The 16,976-nt window shown below is 35.2% G+C and overlaps 1 pseudogene; it reads left to right on the forward strand.

Moving 5' to 3' along the window:
• The first annotated feature begins 2,334 nt into the window (after positions 1–2,334).
• LOC149251785 (protein LATERAL BRANCHING OXIDOREDUCTASE 1 pseudogene) overlaps positions 2,335–16,976 on the forward strand; it is a 30,131-nt pseudogene continuing 15,489 nt past the window's right edge.

Consider the following 16,976-nt stretch of genomic DNA (forward strand, 5'->3'; position numbering starts at 1 on the left):
ACATTATTATAACTAAGTGTCCTCTTGAAATTCCATCAATAATGCTAGATTGTCATTTTTATTTCATATATATATATATATATATATATATATATATATCCTTGTGTTTTGAAAGTAGGTGTCTAATGGCTTCAATGAACTCAATCCTACCATTATTGTTAGGTATTTACTATCCCAAATGATATATATATATATATAATGGCTAGTGCTACATGTTTTAATATTTCAATATTATATATTGTCTTAAAGGAGGTTCTAATGTGCTAATCAATTGGTTTTCACCTTTGACACTTTAATCTGAATATGTTGGATTTCCGTTTTGTAAACATATGGATATTAATACTATGACTTCTAAAAACAAAAGTAAGAAGTGTCACATGATTGGTTAACATTTTATCCGTTTACTGATTGACCATTTTGTAACCAAATCTCAATTCTCCACTAACTCTTCACATCTTCTAGGGGTAGGTTCTCACCACTGGCCCATCCTACTACAATAATATACTCATTCCTTTTGGTCTCTGGCCTTTAAAATTGACATGAACAAATTTCAGACTTAACTTGGTTTTGTTATCATAATGATGGAGTTTAAAGTTGAATGATTATAAATTTCAACTTGAACCATTATCATAGTAATAGACTTCAAGGGTACATGCTTTTATGTATCTATGGCCATTAATTTTTATTTTTATTTTTTCACTGCATTTTGATGAGAATTGTTTAGACTACTTTTAATCAACTTCCAGAATTAAAGCAAATTATATAGACAAAGTCTAAAATATCCTACTGTAGATCATTTCATTCAGATTAATGGACATGTGATTGGAAGTCACATACAAATGTGGCATATGTTTTCCTAAGGTCTCTAACCTGTATAAAATAAACTTACTCTGACTAAACTGTATAGTTTAAGTATATTCCCAGAGGATTGAAGAATCTTAATTTAACTTATTATGTCCCAGACATTGCTAATGGAGATAATTTTCTACACTCTTGTTGCTTCCAATGGGATTCTGTCAAACTGGTTCACTTAAAATAAGCCAGAATTTTAATAAATTCAACCAAGTTCACAGTATGAATTTACTTAATTTAGGGTCATTTTGCACCACAAATTAAAGAAATTCTTCTTGCATAAGTTTCCATATGTCTCTAGCTGGGGAACTAATTTAAAAATGAACATAATCAAATTCATTGTACCAAAAGACATAATCATGAAATTCAACAAACCGATTAGCAAGGATGCATATACCAAGCTACCTGAATCTACAAATTGACGCTTACTCTATCTAAAAAAATTCAAAAATTTAAATGCAAAGGTCATGAGATCGATTCCTATAGATCCATGCAACATAATTAAATCCTACAGCTAGTCTCATTCTTAGAAAAACGTGGCACTTACCAAGGATGAGGTGGAGCTCCATGCAGTAACATCAGATTTTGTTGGGAACAATACCACCTCTTGAGCATCCACAATTGATATGTGATCATTGCAATCCCAACCAAGGTAAAATATGGAACCTGTGATCTTCAGGCCCACTTTTATGCAAGTCCTGCACTTATTCCTTCCCATTTCTCCAAGATACTTGATTCCCACAATGCCTGATATTGCCTCTATTGGTCCATGTGGTATGGGTTTACCTCGGATGTGAGCATACATAAATCCTTTGTATTCGTGGCACCTTTGGTTATCCTAAATGATGTCCAGTAATCTCAAAGCATAAGATAGATCCACGTAAGATAATCTTTGCCAAATGTGCTAATAATGCACTTGATGAAGAATGAGTTTAGTTTGGATAAGAAAAACAGAAGCAGAGGCTGTCCAGGATGAAGAAAGAATAGTGAAATGAAAATACTTCAAATAGGAAACCTGGTGTGGGAGGAACATTTGAGAGAGATTTGTCTCAATAGGAATCCATTCATATTTAATAATAGGAAGATGAATAGAAGGCCGACATTATTGAAGGGGAAAGACAATCAATGTCCAACATCTCAAGAGAAACTTGTGGATAAATTGGCTGAGGTGGTCCCTATTACCTATATCACAATTAGTAGTACACACAAAATAAATAGAATGTGTACCAATGTCAGTCTGTGGGTGGGTTTACATATTTGGTCCATCGTGAAATGTGTTCTTGAAAAGGGAGAATGTTGGGAAGTGCGAGAAGTGGGCCATGGAAATAGCTAGTTGGGCATAACTGCACATTCACAAAGAGTCAGACCCATGCAACTTGAGAGGCACTTCGAGTGGAGTCTATCTCATTTTAATCAGTTACTACACGCTACCATCAAATCAAATCAAGTTCCAATCACATCGGTTTGAATTTGAATACAGAGATGCTAAAGGAAAATCCTCTGAACTTCATGGATATTCGCAATGCATTGACAAAGCAAATGATATGTCCGCTTCTGAGTAATGTTCTCGACGCGGTTTCAATACTACTCCACAGTGGGCACTGACGCAGTAAAATGATTCCCTTGTATCGAGGCCAGTATAGCTTGGATATTTTTTTTTGCAAGTGCTCTTATAGTTGAAAAAATTTCACCGTGGCGATGTTTTGATATAAGTTTGGTATATAGGTGGTGAATCATGGGATTCTCGATTCGCTGATAGAGCGAACCAGGGAAATTGCGAGAGAATTCTTTCAACTTCCATTGGAGGAAAAGCTGAAGTACGCGGTGCAAGAACGCGAAGGCTATGGGCAGGCCTTTGTAGTCTCTGACGATCAGTAGCTGGACTGGACAGATCTTCTGTATCTAACTCTCATGCCTCCAGAAAAGCGAAACATGAAATTCTGGCCTACAACACTTGCAAATTTTATGAAAATGGTAGAGGAGTATGCCGTGGAGCTTCAAAAGCTTGGCAATAAAATTTTGCATATGTTGGCGAAAAATCTTGGTTTACAATCTCCAGACTGCTTTGTCAATAAGTTTGCAGAAATCTCAGAGGCAATGCATTACTACCCGCCCTGTCCACAACCCGATCTCGTTTTAGGGTTGAGCGCTCACTCAGACGGAGGAGGTATTGCCATATTGCTGCAGGATGATGACATTATCGGGCTGCATGTTCGTAAAGATGGTGAATGGATTCCAGCTGAACCTATCCCTGGTGGCCTCGTTGTGAATATCGGGGACATGATACAGGTAAGTAGGTATCTAGTGAGGCGCACTAACATATTTTAGTCTCCCAACTTGTGAGAAACCCTATGTATTAGATGAGCAAGGTTCGAGATTTATTGGCATTCCTTATGTTTCCAAGAGGTTGAGAGGTTGCTCCTAATAACTTTGCTTATTTCATTCAAGGCCTATTGGTACTATTTTATTGCCATTCTTTTCTTCTAAAAATCCATCATTTATCTATCATTTTCTCCCATAAACCCCTCATAGTCCATTGAAATTGATTAATGAAGAATTATAATTGTTATTTTACATTAAATTTAATTTGTGGAATTTTATGTAAAAAATTGGAAATTTTCAACAAAATTACGGGATGTCATGACTTCCTGTAATTGGTTTATGTTGTGACACATGGCATTGTAGGAAAATCGAAATAGAGGATAAGGACGTGATCTAGGATGTACATACATGGTGAAAGATCTATTCAGCATCGAATCTGGAGCTCTTGAATACATGGTCAATGCTGGTCAAACCTAGCCTTTTTGGTTGTAAAAGCAGAAAAAATCTGAAGTGACCTAAACTGATTTTGTTTTGTTTTAGAAATTAGTTAGGATTAGAAAAAAACGAACCTAGCCTTTTTGATTGTAAAAGCAGAAACATCTGAAACGATAATGCATGTACGTTGGGATGTAAATGGTAATAACTAGGAGGAGAGAAGAGCAGGCTTAAGACTACGTATTCTAGAACTTTGTTCTAGTATGTAATTGATTTTCCAGAACTTAATCACAGGCAGCATTTCATCAATTGTAGTGTTTATGTGTTAACATTTTCATCACCTGAAGTTTTCTAAGTGTGCCATTGAAGCGTGGAAGGGCCTACGAGAAGATTGGTACACTGTCGTTTCATTTTCATAGGATTTAGCCTTCAGATCTGAATAGCGTTTGATGTTATTTCCTTGCTTGTGAGTTTATTAATTTAATTAGAAGTTCTGGCAATAGCTTGAAAAATCAATTGCTAAATTATTGAACAAGATCTTGTAAAAGGTTTAATTGAACATTAAATTTCAAACTATCTCTATGGACTCTGTTTTCATGAATTTGAGTTTTAGTATGCTTAAAAGAGTTTTTGGTTTTCATGAATGCTTAGTGTGTTAGCTGGAAAAAGTTTTTGTGAACTATATCCTTGTAAGATGATTGAAGACTCAGACTAGTAACACTCTATTTTAGAATAGCTAATTAAATTAGAGGATATAGGTGTTTAAATTGTGAAAGGAAACATATTCCAATCTCTTGTAAAAGAGTCTTGTAGCCTGTCACAGTAGACACTTATCTAGGTAGATGAGATCCTTTTAGGTCTATAAATTTTAGACACGTGCCTCTAAGTTTACTTACCTTGGTTGACATTAAATTTAGTCTAATCTAGACCCCTGGATTGGTCACTACATTTTGGCGCCATTGCTGGGGAGGCGCACCTAGAGGATTTCTAAAAAAAATAAACAAAAACATAGATTGAATTTTGATTCATCATTTTAGAAGTCATGTTTACTTATGTCTAGATCTAGAGATGATAAAGGTAGATTCATAAAAACCCCCCATCCAAAAACTAATTCACCACTAGGAGCAGACCCTTTAGGAAAAGTTGAACACACAACACTAGCTGGGAAAGTCACCATACAAAAATTAGAGGATAAACAGAAATCAGGGCAAAAACTCACACTCATTGAGAGACAAATTCTATTGGCACACGAATCACAAAAGAAACATCTCCCTAAATCCTCTATAAAAAGAGAAAGTAGTAAAATAACTCAACAATCTCTCCTTGAACCTACTGATTTTGAAAAATCTCAAGAAGGAGAAAAATCACTAGAACAACTTCTCTTTGAAACAAGTGACACTGAACAAGAAATTAAATCAACAGAGGAACCTATCAAAATGGTTGAGGAAGGAGGAGGATCAGTAAGAGGACCACCAAATCAAGATATAAGAGAGGAGGAAGAGTCAACCTTTAAATTTCCTATTCAAGAACCAGGAGAAAATTATGATGAGGAAATAAAAATGAAAAACATACCTCCATCTGTGTCACCAAACTTTTATGGCATGGCTTCAGAAGATCCAGATTCATTCTTGTTTGAATTTGACATAGTATGCCAAACATATGGTTACACAGGTGATACCCATAGGCATAGACTCTTCCCAGCAACATTAAAAGCATTAGAATTAAGATGGTTCATGGGACTTGGTGAGCATGCAATAACTAATTGGGATGGCATGAGAAGAATATTCCTAAAGAAATACCAACCTTATTTTAGATCGAAAGATTCTAAAGATGATATCTTTAGAATGAACCAACAAGAGGATGAAGGTTTAGAGGAGTATTTGGAATGATTTGTTTACATTTTACAAAAATCAAAACATAGAACCATGTCTCTTGATCTGATTCGAACAATATTTTTGAAGGGCATTTGAGAGGAATACTTAGATGATCTTAATTTGATGGGCAAAGGTGATATTTCCACTTTACCTTTCGAAGAAATTGTTGATTTATGTGAAAAGTATTCTAGGAGCAAAGCCAGAAATGGAAAAAGAGCTATATCATCTGAAGTCACAAAATCTGCTTCAGCAAGTGTCACAAGGGCTGAAATAGGAAACCTGTTAGAAGAATTCAAAACAAATCTATTAAGTACCTTAGGAACTCAAATTGACACTCTGAAAGACAAGGAAAGACAAGAAGAGGAAGATCAATTAATGGATGTCTTTTGTCCAAAATGCCAGAAGAGACATGCTCTGAAAGACTGCCCATTAGAAAAAATTCAAGTTTGTGCCTTTTGTACTGAAAATCATGATATATTTCATTGCTCTAAAGTCAAGATTTTGCAGAATTGTAATGTGGAAGCTAACACAGATATGGAGAATGTGTATTTCATGGGTGCTAAGAGACCGTGGCAACCAAGACCTCCACCTCCAGGTATGTTTCCAAACCAAAATTTGCAATTTCCTGCACAAGATCAGATGTATGCTCAGAATTCTTGGAATGTACCCATGCCATGGCAACACCAAAATTACCCACAGCAACAATGGAGACCATTTCAGCAATACTCTCAACAATATCAACCATATCCTCAACCATACCAACAGTATTCTCAGCCATATCAACAATATCATCAGCCACATTCGCCATATCCTCAAACATATCAACAATATCCTCAGCAACAAGTTGTTTATCAACCCCAACACACTCAAAAAGCATTGCCTGCTCCTCCACCAATAAATCCACCTCACTTACAACTCCCATCTAACCAACAACCTCCTAGACCCACTCAGGTTCCTGCTCAACCTGTACCAAATCCAAATAATAGAGCAGAGAGACCAGCTTACAATGTAGATGAGGGACCATCATATCCCACATTACCTTTACAAAATATCACGCTGAGGTCTGGTAAGGTACTTCAAAAAGAACCTCCAATAGCTGAAAAACAAGAAGAAAATGAGGAAAATGAAAATGAAACTCCAACTCAAAGGAAACAAAATGATGACATAAAAAATAAACAAATGCAATCGTTGCATCCACCACCTTTTCTAGAACGATTGGTCCAAGCAAAATTCCCATGTCTATACCACAGTTTGATGTTTTAGATGAGATAAAAAATGTCAATATAAAAATTCCACTATTACAAGCCATAAAAGACATTCCAATATATACTAAAGCAATCAAAGAACTATGCCTCAAGAAGCCTAATAGGAAACGAGTTGATCCACAAACTATTCATGTTATTGGACATTTAGCTGGCCTTATGACAAACACCATTTCAATGGAAAAGTATGTTGATCCTGGTATTCCCAGAGTCACTACAATCATTAACAACATACATATTCCAAACACCTTAATTGACCTTGGGGCCGCAATAAATGTGATGACTCTTGAAACAATGAAAACATTGCAGCTCACAAACTTGCAACACACAACAATTGTTTTAGAACTAGCTGATAGGTCTAAAGTGATTCTTGAAGGGATTTTGGAGGACATAATTGTTTCACTGGACCCTTGGGAGTATCCAGTAGACTTTTTAGTTCTTCAGCCAAAATCTAATTTAGGAGGACACCCTATCATCCTTGGTAGACCATGGTAAGCAACTGTTGATGCATTCATAGGATTTAAATCAGGTAATATGATTATTTCACGAGGAACTGAAAGAAAACAACTCACTCTTTACCCATCAGCACAATCACCAGTAGTAGCACACAATTTATGGCTTGACGATAAATACAATGACAAGGAAGAAGTTCAATCTATTTTCAGCATCAATCAAATCTATGATTTTCAAGAACATAATAATGATGATTTGGTAGAATTGTTCCTTTCTCAACCTGATATTTCTGAAGAATTAAGAAATGACCAATACCATGCTGCAGATGAACTTTTGGCACAGAATTTTCAGGAAACATGTACCATTCATTCTTTGCAAACAACATTTCAGAACATTTTCCCCATTCAATCTATCACAAACACATAGAGCAAGACCATAGAGATTAGTCCAGGAAAAACTTTGAATATTAGCACTCACCTAGACTCATCTCAGGAGGAAAAATTGATTCAATTATTGAGAAAATATCAGAAAGAATTTGCTTGGGATTACACCGATATGCATGGAATTCACCTTGAAACATGCACTCACCATATTTATACGGATAGTAATATCAAACCAGTGAGGCAACCATAGAGAAGAATGAATCCCATGCTTCAGGATATTGTTAGAGATGAATTACAAAAACTATTGAAATTCAAATTTATTTATCCTATCTCTGACAGTTAGTGGGTATCGCCATTGGTAGTAGTGCCGAAGAAAAATGGCAAGTGGAGAATTTGTGTTGATTACAGACAATTGAACAAGGCAACACTCAAAGATTATTTCCCACTACCATTTACTGACCAAGTGCTAGACACGTTAGCTGGGAAATCATCGTTCTCTTTTCTTGATGGTTTCAGTGGCTATAACCAAATCAGGATAGCCTTAGAGGACCAGGACAAAACCACTTTTACTTGTCCCTGGGGCACTTATGCCTATAATGTTTTACCATTTGGACTTTGCAATGCTCCAGCTACATTTTAGAGAGCCGTATTAGCTATTTTTGGTGATTTAGTTCATGAATGTGTTGAAGTTTATATGGACGATTTTTCATTGTATGGTAATTCATTTGAGCATTCATTAGAAAATATTGAAAAAGTTTTGAAGAGATGTATTGAAGCTAATCTATCCCTGAGCAATGAAAAGTGTTTTATGATGTTAAATGAAGGGATAGTATTAGGTCACTATAATTCTTCTCAAGGCATTAAAGTTGATCCATCAAAAATCCAAATCATTATCAATTTGCCAATTCCGAAGACTCAAAAAGAGGTAAGAAGTTTTCTTGGGTATGCAAGCTATTACAGAAGGTTTATTGAACATTTTAGTAAAATAGCTTCACCTTTGTTTAAGCTTCTAGCAAAAGATACACCTTTTAACTGGAATGAGAATTGTCAGAAAGCTTTTGAAACACTCAAAGAAAAATTATCAACCACACGAGTCTTAAAAGGAACTAACTGGACCCTATCATTTCACATCTTTACGGATGCATCTGATACTGCAGTAGGTGCCTCATTAGGCCTAAAAGAAGAGTCTTTCAATTATGCCATCTATTTCATTAGCAAAAATCTAACACCTGCAGAATTAAACTACACAGTCACTGAAAAAGAAATGCTTGCAATCATACATGTTGTGAATAAATTCCGACATTATATAACTGGTTATGAGGTTTTCGTACATACTGACCATTATGCCATTACGTATTTAATGAATAAACCAATCACTAATGGCAGAGTTACCAGATGGCTGTTATTATTACAGGAATTTAATATTACAGTGTTAGATAGACCAGGTAAGGAGAATCAGGTGGCAGATTTTCTTTCTAGACTGCAAAATTCAGGTGAGGTTGTTCCAGTTGAAGATTCTTTTCCAGATGAAAATTTATTTGCAATTTCAATAGTCAATTCTTGGTATGCTGACTTAGACAACTATTTTTTCACAGGAAAAAAACCTCCATATTTTACTCCAAAGGAAAAGAAGAGGCTGATCAAACAAAGTGCTAGATATTCATGGGTTAATGGAGATTTATTTTACACCGGTTATGATATGATTATTAGACGATGTGTAAGAAATGATGAAATAATTGATATTTTAAAATCTTGCCATGATGAACTGTGTGGTGGGAATTTTGCAGCCAAAAGAACATCATTCAAGATTCTCAGTCTTGGATACTATTGGCCATCTATTTTTAAGGATTCCCAAGAAGTATGTGAAAGGTTGTGATAGCTGTCAAAGAATGGGCAAACCAACAGCTACAAATGAAATTCCACTTCAGCCTCAAGTACATTTAGAGCCATTTGAAAAATGGGCTCTAGATTTTATAGGACCCATCAATCCAACTTCCAAAGGCAAAAAGTACATCCTAGTATGTATTGATTACGTGACAAAATGGGCTGAAGCAAAAGCACTAGTCCAGGCAACTGAACAAACAGTGGTAAACTTCCTTTTTGAAGAAATTTTTGTAAGGTATGGAGTACCAAGGGAGATAGTGACAGATCAAGGTACTCAATTTACTTCAAAGATGGTCAAAGACATCACAGAAAAATATAAAATCAAGCACAGGAAAAGTACACCTTACCATCCACAGGCCAATGGCCAGGTGGAATCTACAAATAAAACATTGGAAGGAATTCTCACTAAGACAGTAGCAATGAACAGAAAGAATTGGGAAGAGAAGCTCAAAGATGCACTCTGGGCTTACAGAATCACGTGGAAAAATACTACAGGATTTACACCATATCAGTTGGTGTATGGAAAAGAGGTAATTCTTTCTATTGAATTTCAAATACATACTTATAAGATGGTTGCTGATTTAGGAATTGATCTCAATGAAGCACCAAAAGAGAGAATTATGCAATTGAACCAGATAGATTAAATGAGGCAGCAAGCAGAGGAGACAACAATCCTAATGCAGAATCAAAGGAAGCAGTGGCATGATGCACACATTAAAAGGAAACAGTTCAAAGAAGGAGACTGGGCTTTACGCTTTGACTCTAAATTCAAAGATCATAAAGCCAAATTTACCACACATTGGATGGGCCCATATCAAATAGTTCAAGTATATGAAAATGGATCAATCAAGCTTACTACCATTGATGGATAAGGCAACACCTTTCTTGTCAATGGCCATCGGTTGAAACTCTATCATAAGCCCATCATCAAGGAGGATTTTATTTACACTCTATATCAGCAGAGGGAGGTTGAGATATTGCAGCCTTCAGCTATGATATCTCTACCTTAGTTCATTCAATTTCATTTAAAAAAATAAATAAATAAATATAAAAATAAAAAATAAAAACCACAAAAACAAAAACAATAATAATGGTTTAGATGTGAAAACCAGACTTTGGCACACTCTAACCCCGAATTCTTACTAGAAAACCAATCATTTGGCTGGTAAGAATTCCTTGTTCTACTTGTTTCCTGTTTTTCATCCATTAAATAATGACTTGAGGAAAAGTCAAAGCTTTAGTGGGGGAGAAGAATCAACAAGAATTAGCATTTTGTTTTCCCTATCTCATCTCCTCATTTTTATATCTTCAAGGAATTTGTTTCAGTAATTTAGTATTTCAATAAAAGAGTTGTTTTTGTTCTAATCAGAGGGACCTGTTCAGGCCATATGCAATGGGACCTGTTCAAAAGACTATATCAACATTACCAATGTCAGAGGGACCTGTTCAGAAGGCTATGATAACATCACCAATATCAGAGGGACCTATTAAAGATTGCATTCAAGATACATCAGGCTACTTCAACAAAGTTTTCAAAGGTTGCTTATCATCAGAATTATAATCAAGGCTACATCAACACCAAGGATAAAAGAAGCTTCACAAACATGGTTCTTCAGAGTTCTTCAAAGTTCTTCAGATTTTAAAGGGACCTGTTATATTCAATTTCATTTCAAAGGGACCTGTTCTGGATAGTGAAGATCAGTCATACCTGTACAAACAGATCAGTCCTACCTGTGCACGCCAAATAAACATTCTGTCAACCAACAAGTATAATGTATTTTTGAAATTTTATTTTTAAAATTTAAAATTCTTAAATTATTTTAGTGTTAAAAATGATAATTACTATTGCTTGTTATCAATTTCAAAAACCCCTATACCCATCACCCTAGCAATATTCCTAACTACTCATCTCATTATCACTCTGCTATCATTTCCTATCACACCTTAGCCTATTGCCATATTCCTACTACGATTTTCAAACCTTTTCCTACACCGCTCTTCAAACCTTGTCATCAACTCATCATTTTTAAATCGGCCTTCTGGAAATCAAGTACCAACAATTGGGATACTCAATGTACAAGTCCGTGCAATGGAAAGACAAGTGTTAAACCGTCTATCCTCAAATGAGTTCATTCATTTAGACTACTGGAGTTATAAAACAATCTTTTGACCCAAGTCTGCTCATGAAATATATATATCCGTTACCATCATACAATTTGTATATGGTGTTCTCATGATTATACCTCTGCAAATTAGTACTGCTCCTCTGTCTTCATGATTTGAATGCGCCTTCCAACTCTGCATTGTCATCATAGCAATTGGATGAAGGTCGGCTGTTGAGTTTTCATTTTATAAAACTTTGAGTTCATAAAGTGCGTTACCGTGTTAGTGTTCAGACTCTGAGTTTCTCAAAGAGGGCTGAGATAGTAGGTGCTACAAAGGGAGAGAATAGCAGACAGGCTTACCCCGAGTTTTTACTTCCGCCCATAAATCGAGAACGTTAACCAGGTCGCTCGCTCAAGCAATTGAAGAAGTAAACTCAGAGAATCGAAGATGTTACCAAGTCAGCTCGGTGGAACACAGGAAAAGAGGTAACAAATTGAAAAACCCTGATCAAATTTTTGAGCATTAACAAAAGGGTTAGAACAGAGATTTTTAATAAAATGACCAATAGGGCAAAGCCCGAAAAATTTGATAGTTCACAATATCATGAAGACTGTGTCACGATTTTAAGGGAAAAACAATGGTTGTCTTTTCTAGAGAAATTCAATGGAAATAATGAAGAGGTTACAAAGCAATTTGCATTTTCCTTCAATGGAGAGAAAGCTTTAATAGGAAATTTCTCTTTTAGAATTTCAGAGGATACCATAGCACAAACATTGGGAATCAGTCCAGAAGGGGAAAAATATTTCAAAACCAAACAATTTAAGCAAAAATCATGGACTCAGTTTATGTCTAGGTCAAGGGTTTCCTCTGTCAATTGGAAAAAGGGTGTTCCTAGAAGCTAGCTAATTCACCCATGGGATGAAATGGTGTACATTATTCAAAAATTTGTTACATGTGAAGGACGTTACAGTATAGTATACCTATATCACATCAAAATTCTGTTGCACTTAAAAGGTCAATGCACCATCAGTCTGCCCTATTTTCTCTTACAGATTTTGACTAAAATGTCAAATACCATTCAGAAACAAAAGGGTAATGAAGATAAGAGTTTGTATCATTTTGGGTTGATCAAAATTCTAATTGAATTTGAGTTGAAAAGGAGAGGAAAAACATGGAAAGAATTTTTAATTAGCAATCAAATTAAAGAAGATGAACAGGAACAGCAAGAACACACAGAGTTTATGCTTGATATTGATGAAGAAATCCTTGAGCGTAAGTCAAGCAATGTTCCCCAACCCAGCAGTAGTGTAAGGACAAGAAGGATGAGGCAGGAAACTGCCAAGAAAATTGAAAAAGATAAAATCTTCACTACTTATAAGCGAAGATCAAGGAGAATAAAAAGGAATCAAACACAAGATGATCAACCAGACCCGAATGTAGATGCACCAATGGACATTGAAAGCAATACTAATTCACAGCCAGAACATGAAGCAGAAATGGAAATTGAGAGTAACAAGGAAGAAAGGAAAGTTCCAGTACCTACAAACAAGAAACAAAGAAGGTTAGAGAAACAAATTGAAGAGCTAAAAGAGGAATTGATGGAAGCAAACATGTTGGAGAAGGTCATAAAGAAGGAAAATTAAATCTTGAGAGCTCAGAGCAAGAACATTCAGCAAAAAACTGAGAAACTAAAGAAGCAAATCAAAGAACTTAAGACTGATCAAACTGAAACGTGCAAATGGCGACAAAATGGTACACTCAAAAAAAAGCTCTCAAAGAAACATATAAGAATCTGAAACATGAGTTCCAAGTTCAGAAGAATGCCCAAGTTTAGAAGAGTATAGATGTCTTGCTACAAGCAGTAGAGGCACAAGCAGGAACAGAATATAAAGGGAGCACATTAGGATTAGCATGAGGACATGCTAAATCATTGAGCTTGGGGGAGATGTTGGTACTATTTTATTGCCATTCTTTTCTTCTAAAAATCCATCATTTATCTATCATTTTCTCCCATAAACCCCTTATAGTCCATTGAAATTGATTAGTGAAGAATTATAATTGTTATTTTACATTAAATTTAATTTGTGGATTTTTATGTTAAAAATTGGAAATTTTCAACAAAATTACGGGATGTCATGACTTCCTGTAATTGGTTTATGCTGTGACACGTGGCATGGCAGGAAAATCAAAACAGAGGATAAGGACGTGATCTAGGATGTACATACATGGTGAAATATCTATTCAGCATCGAATCTGGAGCTCCTGAATACATGGTCAATGCTGGTCAAACCCATCCTTTTTGGTTGTAAAAGCAGCAAAAATATGAAGTTACCTAAACTCATTTCGTTTTGTTTTAGAAATCAGTTAGCATTAGAAAAAAATGAACCTAGAATTTTTTATTGTAAAAGCAGAAACATCTGAAACGATAATGCATGTACGTTGGGATGTAAATGGTAATAACTAGGAGGAGAGAAGAGAAGGCTTAAGACTGCGTATTCCAGAACTCTGTTCTAGTATGTAATTAATTTTCCAGAACTTAATCATAGGAAGTGTTTCATAAATTGTAGTGTTTATGTGTTAACGTTTTCAACACCTGAAGTTTTCTAAGTGTGCCATCAAAGCATGGAAGGGCCCTATGTGAAGATTGGTACACTGTCGTTTCATTTTCATAGGATTTAGCCTTCAGATCTGAATAGCATTTGATATTATTTCCTTGCTTGTGAGTTTATTAATTCAATTAGAAGTTCTGGCGAGTGTTATTGTATGAGTCATGGCGATAGCTTGAAAATTCAATTACTAAATTATTGAACAAGATCTTGTAAAAGGTTTAATTGAACATTGAATTTCAAAGTATCTCTATGGACTCTGTTTTCATGAATTTGAGTTTTAGTATGCTTAAAAGAGTTTTTGGTTTTCATGAATGCTTAGTGTGTTAGCTAGAAAGAGTTTTTGTGAACCATATCCTTGTAAGAGGATTGAAGACTCAGACTAGTAACACTCTGTTTTAGAACAGCTAATTAAATTAGAGGATATAGGTGTTTAAATTGTGAAAGGAAACATATTCCAATCTCTTGTAAAAGAGTGATGTAGCCTGTAACAGTAGACACTTATCTAGGTAGATGAGATCCTTTTAGGTCTATAAATTTTAGACACGTGCCTCTAAGTTTACTTACCTTGGTTGACATTAAATTTAGTCTAATCTAGACCCCTGGATTGGTCACTACAAGGCCTCTAACATTACAACTTGTAGCATTTCACCTTTGGATATTAATTTGGACAGGCAAAATAAGAGAATTAAAATCAAGTGATATTTGGAAAGCCAAAATTGCAAGATTCCAAAAAGGTGTAAAACATAGAATTAAAACAAATGATTTTTGGCTAGGATTCATGCATCTTGACCAAGAGTCATACATGACACACAACCAAATAAGCCATTACAATGTTGCCTTGTTTTTACAAAAGCTTGATAAGCATAGAGTAATAGCACTGTCAATATGTAAAATATTCAATATAGGGAAATCATTATACAATGTACAGGCACAAGGATGTCTGGAGGCTTGTATTTCTAGAATGCATTCATCTTGGTTTCAATTATTCAAGGAGCTAGGTCAACTGAGGTGGTTAAAATTGAAATCTTCCTCACGTTAACGCTCACTTTTATGAAGCATTATTTACAGATTTCTTTGAATTTCTTTTGAAGTCTCATGCTGGTATGAATTTCATTTTAGTTCAATAAGTTGGGGGAAAATACCTTTCATGCTTGCTCAGCAGGTGGTAATCTTTAATTCCTTTTTCATTCTTTCTAGATGGAAATCTTTAAAGAGTTCTTCATTCTATGTACAACCAATTTGAATGTAAAGAAAAGAGGTTTGCGTTAAGCTGGTTGGAACCAAATAAAAATTCTATTTCTAAGTCCTCTTCAACACAGTGGAGCAATGATGAGAAATAAGGGCTCTCTCATCAATTAGGTATGTTGAAGCAGACAAATGGGATGATGTAGCGAAGGTCAGAACATTGATGAAAGGCAGGGGCTTGATGAAAAGGCCAGGATGCAGCTAGATCGAAGTCAATACTAGGAACCATGTGTTCTTTGGAGGAGACTGATCGCATCCACAATCAGAGAACATATCTGCCATGTTGACAATCTCCATGTAGATGAATAATTCAAGGTATGTTTCTGATGCTTTGAGATATTAAATGGTTGGGCTTCTCTATTATGGGTTGCATAATTTTAATTGATTCAACTACTTCCCTGTGGATCTCAAGAAAAATCATCTTCTTTTAACTTATTTTCAAAGAGCTTTTATGTTAGGTCTCCTAAAATTTCACTCTATTCCCAGAGTAATCTTTTTAGCTTCAGATGGATAGAATGAAAATAAATTTAAATGATGCCAGAGACCCCGAAAATAAAAACAATAAAAATGTGGAATGAATATTCAAAGTCTATATTTTCAAAAACAATAGATTTATCAGATAGATGGCAATATGGATATTGGATTTCCACAACTAAAAAGCTGAATTTTAGGCAGGAATCCCTTGCAATCAGTATAATAACATTAATCAAGAATGGTCTCAAAATATTATGATGGTAAGAGGAGATGAATACATAGGATTTACAGTAGCTGTAATATTTTCCATCTATATCACAGTTTTTTTTCTTTTTTTTATTAATTCCAAACTTGCGTAGTATTTTTGATTTCCTATTTTCTTTAATCCTGGTTCAATATGCTACTTAAAAGTTAACACTGAAATGGATCACTTATACACTATGTTTGTTGATGTTGCAGGAATTGTAGTAATTGACTGCCAAGTGCCAGGGTTTTCTTGCAACCATAATTTACCTAGCCCCAGTTTGTAATCTATTTGGTAAAACTATGTTATACTATTGAAGATTCCGAAGGCAATTTTTTCTTTTGAATTGGTGGGGTAAGGTGAAGGTCCTAAGAAACTTTGGAAAAATATATACCCCCTACTCACGGCTGCTTAGATGAAGGAGAGTCGTTGTTATGCCTCAGATTTTGAAACTTGGCTCTGATACCATGTGTGAGGATCCCTCCTTGGGTCCTCTAACTAAGAACTAAATTTATCTAATTTTAAACACAATAAGAAAGGAAATAACTTATTTATATGTAAACATTTATTTGATAACAATATACCATTAAAATTTATTTACCACAAATTAAATAAGAATTTCATTACAACCATTTACATAATTAATCAATAAATGGAGAAATACATGTTCCAATAGGTAAGTTGAGATGCTCCTGAGATCCTGATTCTGTTTGGATGCTCCTCTTGACTACGTGACTAGATTTTACTCCCAGCCAACTAGGAAGTATTTCCTAGTCCAGGGAACCTCCACAAATTCCCTAGCCCTTCGAGCCCAAGTCCAACGAGATGTAGTG

Source organism: Pinus tabuliformis, chromosome 7 (genome assembly GCF_031772625.1).
Source record: "Pinus tabuliformis cultivar Carrire ecotype Pingquan chromosome 7, CPIR1, whole genome shotgun sequence".
In the NCBI taxonomy this organism is placed as follows: Eukaryota; Viridiplantae; Streptophyta; class Pinopsida; order Pinales; family Pinaceae; genus Pinus; species Pinus tabuliformis.